The sequence below is a fragment of the Electrophorus electricus genome, chromosome 25 (assembly GCF_013358815.1).
Source record: "Electrophorus electricus isolate fEleEle1 chromosome 25, fEleEle1.pri, whole genome shotgun sequence".
Lineage (NCBI taxonomy): Eukaryota > Metazoa > Chordata > Actinopteri > Gymnotiformes > Gymnotidae > Electrophorus > Electrophorus electricus.
In genome coordinates, this window is record NC_049559.1 from 11,632,437 (window position 1) to 11,644,308 (window position 11,872).

Below are 11,872 nucleotides of genomic sequence, written 5' to 3' on the forward strand. Positions count from 1 at the left end.
TATGCTATGAGCATATCTGTGAAAATGTCACAGTATGGTACATACTTTGCACATCCACCCACTTTACTCGGTGTTACCCTATATGTTGTCTTTGGTGCTGTATTTCATAATTACTGTTTACACTTACTCTATTTTCTTTTGTATTGCACCGTGGTCTTAGAGGAACGCTATTTCATTTCACAGTATACCCATATGTAGCTTGAATGACAAAAAGCCTCTTGACTCTTGATCTGTCTATATATGTATCTATCAGTCTATCTCTCTACCTTTGTGTCTATCTCTCTACCTTTCTATCTATCTACCTCTGTCTAGATATCTACCTATCAGTCTATATATCTACTATCAGTGTATACCTTTCTGTCTAGATATCTACCTCTATGTTTAGTTATCTTCCTATCAGTCAATCTATCTACATCTATGTCTATATATCTACCTATCAGTCTATATATCTACCTCTCTGTCTATATATCTACCTATTAGACTGGCCAGTCTATGTACAACTTTTAAAAGAGCCATGAAATAAGGGAGCTGGGTGTGTGGGTGGTTATGCTACTGAGAGTTACGTTATGGACTATTCCAAGTTGGGTGTTTCATTTTCACTGCAGAGCCCCAGCGTCTAAGCCAAAGTAAACCAGAGTCAAAGTGTGTGGTGTGGTGAGGCAGGCAGGGACCAGAGGAGACCTTCATGGTTATTTTCTGGAGGTCAGTATTTCTTGCCTTATATTTCTTACCTTTAAAGACAGCACTTTTCCCCAGGGACACAGCCACCCTCAGGCCTCGGCAACCCTGGTTACAAACGTGTTTGTGTCTGCAACTTGTATATATTCTGATTGTGAATACAAACACGTTTGTATATATTTTGCCACATATTCTTCTGTTGCTCTAACTCCATCATTGCACAAATAGAAATTTATGGTACGGTGAAATGGCATCAATAACCATTTCATTTTGTCAATATAATTTTCTATGCACAGTACAAATAATGGCTTATATTTTTATATTGTACTTCCATGTGATTCAACAGTCTTATCTCATATTACAGTTAGCAGAGCACCCTGAAACCGCAATGAACAAGTGAACATTTGCATGCAGATTCAGAGTTCACACAGGCATTCACGCAGTAGTACATGAGAGATGTCAACCTGATCTTAATCTTAAACTGAGACTCTTCAAAAGGAAAACATTGTGACATGCTCCTTGTCACATGCTGAGCTCAAGACCTCACACTCCTCACAGGACATCCACACAGACACCAGTTTCAATCTCATGCCAATGTTTATCCAAAACCCTCATTTGCGGGGCAAATGAGTTTTAGATGGTTTCCTTTGCATGGGTTGTTTATGGAGGAATCGGAGTTGGGATAAGCTGTGCTATCAGGATCGTGTTCTCACTGCTCTGTTATTCTTGGACGCTTTCCTGGGGAGATCTTTCTTTATAGCTCGCTGACTTGTGGCCTACCCATGTTTCGGGGCAACATGGTCAAAAGCTTCTGTGCCAGCTGTGTGCCAAGGATTGGTGTCAGGTATGAAATCGCACCAATGATAGGCAGAGAGAACCCGGGACAATGCAGAGGCTGAAAGTTTCCCCTCTAAACCCCACCTTTCACTGCTTGTTGTGGAAACAGCATCATCAATGTTTCCAGGCATTTCTCACTTATGAAAAATAAGGAAGTTAGAGTGGGTTGAATACATAGCCCCTCAGCTCATCAGCCCTGCTGCGAGTCTAATCAACAGAGGTCGACAGTGATAGGGAGCCAATAATGCGGCAGCCATATTATGACTGTATTAGTAGTACTGATCTTAATTCATTCTTTTGTTGGACACGTGGGCGTAACTGTATCTAGTCCTCTAGACAGGGTCATATGCTTTTGTTTCTCCGCATTTTTATGGAGACACTATTCTTGGTACTTTTATTCTTCCGAAAAGGGAAGTGAAAAACAAACCCTCACTCAGGCTGGAATGTGAGTGGAAGGCAGGAGTGGGACAGAGGCGGATGGCTACATCTTGCCGAATGATCGCGGTTTCCATTGGCTGCAGGGATTTCAAAAATAAGAAAGATAAAAGTGAAAAAGTATGAGAGCCTAGTGGGGTTGGTAGGGGGATCAGAGATGCCAGGTTGCTGGGACAACGAATCGAATGCGGCTCTGCCTCTGCTCATCGCCTGGGCCTTTGGCAGAGGGGGAAGGATCACAGCCAGCCCCGCCTTCCACTTCAGCTGTCTTGTTATAACAGACGATGTTGACTGAGCAGCCGGCCGCCACTCTCGAAATGCTACACCGTGCGTCTGCGGAAAAAAGGTAGAGGCTTCTGAGTTATGACCGAATGTGTTTGACTTGGGCGCGAGCCTCTCTTGCACGGTGGATTTAGTGGCCAGCATTTGTGATAGTGGGAATGGTCCTTTTGTTATTCTTCTCCCCCGTACGAGACGCCATCACCGCTGGTGGCTAATGGACCCAGGCACTGTGAGAGAGGTCATAGTTTAGGATCAAATTTATGATTGGGTGTATGAGGCACAAGGGTTAGGGATGGAACAGAAATCTGAGATGCTTTCAGAAAAGGCGTTTAATACGTTTAGCTGTAAGATCAGAGACAGTGCATTGCCTTTATTTGTAACGGTAAAGAAAGAGGTGCTCTTAGATCTGCTTCAGAGGGCCGAAGCCATCCGCTTGTGTGCTTTGGGCAGGGTATCACATGATACCAAAATGACTACAGATGAGTCAAGTGAGTGTGTCACAAAGTGAATCACTTTATTTGCTTTCCTCCGAGATTTGGTTGGGTGACGGATGGTCATCATTTCAAATTTAGCAAGCATTTTGTATTAGCTGTAAGGTAAACGAGGATTCCTGAAAGGCTGTTTATTTTCTGATCCCGATTTCAAAGACAGCAGGCATCTTCATGCAGTACAAGGCAGCTCCTCTCATCTGTTTGACTTCCTTTCTGAAAAGCACATGAGGGGAATGTATAACCGGCCCCCGATTTACAGCAAAAAATCACATCAAACGCAAAACCCTGACAGTAATGGCACGGCTATTTCCCTTCCCTTCAGAGGGAATATTTTAAGCAACAATTATGGCTGTGAAAACTCAGCGCACAGGGAGGCACCTTGACTTTGTGCCAGGGCTGTTCTTTCTATCTGGAAAGTCCTGCTCGGGCTTGGAGCCCATGCAAGCAGTCGCCGAGCAGTTGGAAAAGGGAAACTATTACTGTTGTTTTCGCTCACCGAGATGAAAGCCATGGAGGCGGAAGTAGTCATCATAAATTCTTTGTTTCATAGGTGTTTCTCGGGTGCCCGAGTCCAAGGCGAGCCTTTAATCTTGGCCAGAGAGTACTTTCATCTCTATTTTATTTTTGACATCAGGAGATTGGAAAAAGGAGGGTAAACAAAGAATCTGAAAAAAAGGAAAGTAGTTGAAGGACTGCCTGATTGAACACAACAGGAAGTAATAATATGCACATGGGTGAGTGTGGTGTGCATAGCTCTTATCCTAGGACTAGTCCTGTCCCTAGTCCTGTACTTTAGCACTGAAATCCGTGTCACTGGAAATAAATACATGATGCACGATGGCGTCCTGGGTTTTCTTTTACTGTATGTCATAATTTGCCTTCCAATTATGTATGAAGTTCTAATAGCATTGCATGAAAAAGTACTGTTAAGCATTTCTATTTTTGACATTGTGCACTGGATTTATAATACAATAATGCAGATATAAATTGTTTTACTACAGAATATATTTCTAAAAAATACAAATCTCCATGAACCCATTGTTCTTTGTTTTTGGTGCATAAGGTAGGGTTTGTGAAAGAACTTACTTACAATGTTAATTGTAGTCTAACCTTATTTGCCCTTTGAGACAAGAATCAGAAATGAGTTCTAAATTATATTATCTCACTCAGTTTCTTGACAGAAATCCCACACTTCCACTGTCTGGATCAGTCTTCTGCTCAACATTTGGCAATCTACTGCATGGCCAGAAACACAAGAAATGAATGTTTTGTCTTTAATTTATGAATAACAGAAGCTACTTATTTGTCATTGTTAACCTCTATAAGTGCACATCCTGCAAATCAATCAATATCCCATTTATAAATCTAGCCAGGATGAGTAACTGAGAGCCTGTGGTCTGACAAAAAGAAAAGCAGTGGCAACGAATTTATGAGCAAATATGTTGAAACCAGACAGCAAACTACTGATAGAAGAAAACAAGCATGTCCCAAGAGTATGAAGACTTTGCAGAGTCTTGCATGTCAGCATCTCATGGAGGGACACCTTTCAGGAAAGGTCACACTCACAAGCTCATGTGCTTTGGCAAGAGGGAACATAACAAAATTAATATTGTATATGTCTACTATATGAAAATATGAGGTCAGTTTTAGACTCATTGATCATTTCTCATGCCCAGTACCTATATCGTATATTTGGTGCATAGTAGGACTTCATGTATCAAATACAATGATGAATGATACTCTTCACAAAAGGAATCTGAATAAATTTAAATAGCACTGTGGCATCAGTTGTGGAATGTCATTTTTGATTAAAAGACAATCATATGTGGTTGGCTCTATCGCTTTAATAATTTTTAAACTAGCTAGAGCTCATATCTCAAAGTCAGCTGTGCACATATTTAACAAAATGCCTACCTAGCTTGTCACACACAAGCTAGCTGTTTTGAAATACACAGTAGGAGCTCAACAGGACATTGCCACATATATGACCAACACCAGGTTGTCTGTTCCCAGGTGTGGTTTGCTAAAAACAAGAACTTCTTTGGGTAAATAACTGTGTTGAGTCAGATAGCACATAATGTTACCTTTAGACAAGCTACACTTTTTGCTAAGCTGCAACATGCACATAATGACAGTCCATCTGTGCAAGCATATAATAATCCATCTATATTCACAACAAAAAGCCTGCCGTCGCCACAAATACAAACAAAATCCTCTTCTCTCTGTTAATTTGATCTCATTGATAAGCGAGAGGCAAAATATATATGCAGTCATTAATATAGGGAGACGCTATGGACAAAAGAAGAACAGTTACACCAGAAAAGCTACCCTTGCTAATAGCAATTAATAACTTATAGCCAAGTACAAAAAACAACTCGCTAATAAGTGGCTCCTACACTAGCTATTATTTATTCCTAAAAGCCTTAGCTAACTGCACTGATAGCCACTGCAGTTTCACTACCAGTTAGCCTAGCAATCATGTAGAGCCCTTTACATGGAGCTGCGCAGCTATGAGAGATGTGATGCAAACTATCACAGAGCTACTACGCACTGGATCCCCTCTGCTCCGACTCAGCACCCGTCACATCCCTGTCGGCCCGGAGTGGTCACATGACCCCAGCTCTCCAGTTATTCACCCTACTGCCACACACTCCAGCTCCTTTAACCACACAATAGAGCTTTAAGCTCATTAAGGAACTTCCCGACGAGACACTCTACTGGGGCAAATAGAGGACATATCAGGAGTGATTAACAACCACGCCTCCATGCTGTGGCTTGCCACTGGTGTGGGTCGAGGTCACCACACGGCCTCTGTAACCTCAGTCACAAGGACAAGTGGTCATAGAAAGAGTTATGTTGAATTGTCCAGCAATTGTTGATGGTTCTTGGGTCTGGCAGTGCGTGGCGGTATGTGACACCTGGACTCAGCTCTGGCCATGGATTGAAAAAATAGCCAGGTCTGTTGTGACAATAGAGCTAGTATGAAAGGACTGAGACGTCTGTGAGACATGTTCAGTCAAACCGAGTGTGGAATAATCTGGTAATGTAGCATCTTAAGACACTAGAACTGCAACTTCATTTCTACCAAGGAAACTCAACACCTTCACATTTCAGACGTGCACTTTAAATTATTTCCAAGATTTAAAAAAAAAAATACTAAGAATATTTTAAATGTGGAATAAATGTTATATTGGCCGTGAAACTTCAGTATTAATATTTTACAGTTAGGGTTGTAACTAGGTACAAGAGCAAAAAAGAAAAAAAGTCACAATTTTATTATTATTGTTGTTGCTGCTGCTGCTGTTGCTGTTGCTGTCGCTGTTGTTGTTGTTGTTGTTGTTGTTGTTATGTGGAATTACAAAAAGCCATGTTGCCCAGGTCCCATCAAGCAGTTTAGTGAGTCGGCACAAAGATGGATGTGTTTTGGTAGTCCATTATGGCTAGGATCACTCTGAAATGTCCCCTTTCCCTCCTCGCACACAAAAAGGCTGTTTTCTGCCAAACAGATGCCTCCACTGCACTGTGCTGTGAATAGAGACGCCTGTGTGGTATGAAAATCTGGATCTTTGACAAGAACTCTCTCTTTCATTCGCTCTCTTTCCCCTTAACTTTGGGTTCATAAGTACATTGTCTGGGTAAAGTGCAATTGTAGATTGTAGTGCATTATAGATAAATGATTGTAGTGCATTATAAATAAATGAAGATAATTTAGGTCTATGCCAAAATATGCATCTGTATACTGCCAACCTTATCTAAATTGCAAATAAAGTGCACGGTTAAAAACAAGTGACAACTCTTCACTACATTTTTTTATAGGCTGTGTTTGGGAGATTGTAGCTCCAGTGGCTAATGAAGTCACACTGCCGTCACCCTGCTGTAGGCCCATATTACTGCTGGACTCATCACATGATCTCTGAAAAGGAAGTGACTCAGGTGTCACAGTAGACACAGTGGAAAGCAAAGGCACTGTTCCGGTTCAGTGATCACTGTGTACCTTTACATCATGATTTTAATGAGATACTATAGGCATTCTTATAGCCATAAGGCAGTATTTGCCATATCATCATGTCTCACTTAATGTCAACAAAAATTGACAAAATTTGCAATAAAATTACTCTTGTGACTCCCGTATGACTCTTTTGGCACTGCTTGAGTCAAAAAGTGAATAACATTAGTGGTGGCCTGTAAGATGGACTGTAGTGTAAAAACCTTGAAAAGTAAGCTCGATGGAGATAGTTTTATTACTGATTGCCCTTAGCCGAACTGGCACACCCATCTGGCATATCTCTCTTACCAGGTCACATTAAGTATAGGAATGAACAAATCCTTTCTGGTTATTTGATGGTATGCCAGTCCAATACTCACAGAAGGCCTTAGGGACTTATTTACCACTAATCAAAACTCCATACACACTTAAAGCACACCAGCTATTTGCAGGCTACAATTTGGCATCGCTGAATAAAACATTTGAGATTGCATAAATAATTTTACTCATCCGCTGAAAAATCCCATTACTCCAATTAAAGCAAGCGTGTCAGTAATGCAAACAAGGGGAAAGAGGTGTGGCACCGAAATATTTGCTGATGCAGCTGAGTTTACTTGCTGATTTAGCCATTTTAGCGATCATCACAATATTGGTTTATTTACAGTCAGTAAATAATCATTAGCAATTGTTAGTGACTGTTGCTGTTAATTCTCTTGTTGGAGAGGTTACAAATGATAAGATTTATCTCAGTCTTCACCATGTAAATCCCTTTAATATTCCTAATCACAGATACCAATATATTTCTGACATATAAACAGTTTGAAATCAGTGATTCAGTTAAACGACACTTACACAAGGGCTACACAGTACGTTAACAAAGTGTTTATAGCATCTTTGTATGTGTTGACCATGCTTGACAGACATTAGCAAGGGACTCACTCTTTCTAATAAGGCCCAGTCATGAATCACACCATGGATGACATGGTGCACTCCGCGATCCCGCCAAACTCTAAAGCGTGTGTGTTTTTGGGGGCTGACTGAGTAAGCGGGTGAGGTGAGAGGGGAGGAAATTTGCTGACTTAAACCATGGCAAAGGTGAGCCAGGCTACATGAGCACTGACAGTTTTATGGACTGCGGGCCTGGGAGAGCGCGGGCCTGGGAATGCAGGGCTGCTGGCCCAGCTCCCACACTCACACAGGTACTAACGGAAACAAGCTGGTGACTCTGCAGCGCAGCCCAGACCTGCTGAGGCACACGAGCGCTCAGCTGATCGTGGGTACTTCTCTCTTCTGGAAACTGATCTGCAAGCAGCTGTTATATGAGCCTTATACTGGATTTTAAAGTGCACCGAATTCATGCCATTAGAAGGCTCCTGGAAATAATTATTTTTGGTTTGTTTTGTTTTCTGAACAGCATTGTTGAATAGCAGATGTGATTTCAGGACACAGTTGTGCTAGAGCGGCATGAGAACGTGTGTAAAACTAAGACTTCAAAAGTGTCCATATGCGGCCATGACTGCACAACTGAAAAAAAAATAGAAAAATTGTATAAACAATGAAACTGTTCCTTTGAACTCAGAAGTCAGTTTTCCATTACTTTGTAAAGGTGAAGAACATAAATCCCTCTTCTTAGTGGCTCCCAAATACAGCTGAGCTACTTTAGGACCTTCATAACCTACTAATCCAGTGAGTGAGACAGAGTGTGTGCCTGCAGCAACCTATGACCTAGCCCCACTGCTTCGCCCACCCAGTTTGACCCCTGACCTTGCGCTGTTGCTTCACATGCCCAGCGTTGACTTCACTCTCACTGTCTTTCACCGCACGCTCAGCCCGTGGAGCCGGCCCCCCGGTGGACGGTGCAGCTGGCGGCCACCAGGCCACGTCCCCTCAGAGGGTTTCACCATTGGTCTCTTCCTCATGGGACTATCGATGGCATGAGGTAAGAGGTAAGCTGTTCCACCTTTAGCCAGTGGAAACCTGGCGAGCAAGAGGTTTGGTATGTTTCAACACAATTATATCATAGAGCATCTAACAAACCACAGTGATGGATATTTAAAGGTTCAATAAGCACAATTTTCCAACAAAACTTGAAGAGCTATTATTTATATTACTTAACATGTTAACAGGAATGGGAATGGAATATTATGCAGTCATGGGAGGTCAAAGCTCATGGAACAAATGGATTTCTTTTCTTCAGTCATCAGGTTGATACTAGAAATGATTTCCTTTTCAAACATTGTGACATACAACTCAGAAAGAAATAAACAAATAAAATGCACGTTTTTATTGCTTCAATATATATAATGTACATGCATGTTTAAAGTGTCATGAATAAAAAAGCATCGTGTGGCATGGAATATAAATTTACTCTAAGCAAGAGGCTTTAAAGATTCCACAGAGCAGGCTTTGCCATTGATTTGCAGGTCACTGAAATTATATGCTGATTTTTAGCATCACTGAAACTAACTCAGCTCATTAGCAGGAAAAGGCTGATGAAACATGCTCGATTGACGAAATTCTATGAAAGGACATTGCCTATAGCCAGCAGACTCATTAGAAACAAGTACCCTCGATAACCCTGGTTAACGTCATTCAGTCTCTTTAGATAACCTAAACAAGGGCTTCTTTGTCCATACATATTCTCACTGTTTGGTCCATCTACGCAAAGATAGGTCAAAATTCTTAAGGAAGGCAAAAAAGAAGGAGAAGAAGCTAGAGCGCCTCCCGTAACAGTCCTGAGTCCTGCGACAGACAGCATGTTTGGTCAATACTTCACTCTGTCTCTATGGATACAGAGAAAAGAAATCCGAGCTTTAGGATGTACATGATCTCTTTTCCTTTCCTCATCTTTGCACCCTCTTTGTGGTACGTTCCTTTGGGAGACAGATGCCTGGAATCCTCACACGCCACGGTTTTCTCCAAACAGCCCTCTGCTGTGTGAGGCAGACGGCTTCTTTTGCATGGTGAGGTGCGCGTGATCCAAAGGCCCCGTGGCAGCCAGACCCAGCCGCCACTCAGGCACTCCTCTGTGCAAAAGGCACCGCCAACACGCAAGAAGCTTCAAAAAATACATTCAAGGGGATTATGTTATACGAACTTATACGGAGACTGCAAAATAAAATAATTATTTTAGGGTGTTCTGTGTGAATGCGCATATTTCCTAAAGTGAAATATACAGTTTATATAGTGTTTATATTGTGTTAAAATGGAATTAAAATTGAATTCTGGTATTTTAAAATTGAGGTCAAGTACTCAGTGCGTGTCCATTTTGTTTCTTCAACGGTACACAAAGGCAACAACCAAACACAAAATGAAACTCTTGTAGTAGATGGTGCAGGTGCTGGACAGAAGTTTCCTGTGTATCCCAAACAGCCACAGTGTTGCTAAGTGCTTCCAATGTACTATATATACTTTGGAATTATGGGCCTAAATAATGTCCTAAACTAAGTTAGACCTTTTAGCAATATGATTATGTTCTTAAAGTTGTGGCAGGGCTTTATAGTGCCCGTGCCAAAGATTAAGAGCTCAGATGAAAAGCTTGCACTCAAACTGGCATTCTTTATTGCAATTTTGTGAGGCAACCCTGAATGACGCTGGGTATAAACACATCAAGGCCTGCATCTAATTTTAGATGGGAGCCAAAAAACATTCGATTGCAAAATGTTCCTGTGTTTCCATTTCCATTAAGTCACACTTTCATTTAGTGTTGCTAATAATTGGCCGTTCGCAAATGATTATCCATGTGATCTCACAATCACTGTGGCTATATGGAGCAGAGCTAGTTCCTCTTCTTGGCATGGCTCAAACAAAGCCCTGATTTCATTGGATGTGACATTGTGTTTGACTCCCACATTTGCTTTGCATCATTCACTGTAGGTTTTAACTCCTCAAACTCCAGTCTCTTGCCATTGTTCCGTGGTGAGGGTGCATACTACAGGGCAATCATTGGACTATTGTTAACCATGAATATTTTATGTTTTTGAACTGTTTAAATTTTTTTTAATGGTTTGTGCAGCTTGGATTCTGAAGATCTGTCCAGCATATCCTGATAAAGATCATTGTGCTGTTGGGCTACTGGATTCCATGTATGGATACAACACGACATCTGACATTTAAGTGTCTTTTTCTTAAGACTGCCATTGTTCAGAAGCAATGTCTATATGTGATAATTTATTCACTTGCCCATACACAAATACACATGTGCTCTCACACGCTCACACACACACACACACACACACACACACACACACACACACACACACACACACACACGTATGTTCTTTTTTTCTCCCAAGCACCGGGGGCAAATCCTCATCACAGGAATTCTTGGGGAATTTTCTGTGCTACCTCGCAGGCAAATAAAATTAGCGGGGACTGTGGCGACAGAGTGTCCATTGTGGCAATCACACAATGTGCTGCTTCATGCTCTTCTCACTGCTTCTGGTGGAAAGTCCTGTGCTGAAGCCTGGCTTCACTCGCCGGAGGGGCACACTAGTCCCCCCACCGCCCCGAGACCCAGTAGCGCTGTAGCCATAGAACAGTGATGAACTAATTACAGGAAACATGGAGGTGATTCCCCTAGCAAATATGAGAACTTCTACTCATAGTCACCCGGTGCTCATATAGTTTAATTTTTTTTTTTTTTTTTTTTAATTGAATAAGAAAGATTTAATTATTTAATAAAGGTTAAGGAGCCATAACAAACATGTATGCAGGAAGAAGAAACACAGGAAAAGTTAACTCTGTTCTGAAGTCTTGTTCTCTTGTTCTGTTCCAACTAATTCACTCATCAAGGGCCTGTTTGTTTAAAAGCCGTGACAGAATCCTTAAACATTTGTGTAGATTCTTGTTGCTTAATTGCTATATTTGGTGTTCTATCAAGTACTGAAGTTGTCTACCAGTAAATTAAAGGTTTTGTCTTTTGCTTCTTTGATAGCTGAGAAGCATTTACTTTTACACTGGAGAGGTCCTCTTCCCCTTTCAGATTTCTCCTGGTTGCCTGATTGGATCTCTTTTCTCAAACTAGAAAAAATGAAATTCACACTGGGAAGTGCTACTCACAAATTGTACAAAATGTGGCAACCCCTTATAGATTATTTTGACTAGTCACATCTTTTATCCATAAACTAACAATTGCTTTTAAAAATCCCCCGTTTTCTCAGTA

General features: G+C 41.3%; 1 long non-coding RNA gene across 1 annotated transcript; it reads left to right on the plus strand.

The window, feature by feature from the left end:
- The first annotated feature begins 652 nt into the window (after positions 1–652).
- LOC118240802 lies at positions 653–8,867 on the plus strand. The gene is made up of 3 exons (XR_004775643.1): positions 653–702; positions 8,538–8,647; positions 8,835–8,867. It is a non-coding gene; the product is annotated as an uncharacterized LOC118240802 (long non-coding RNA).
- Positions 8,868–11,872: the final 3,005 nt, after the last annotated feature.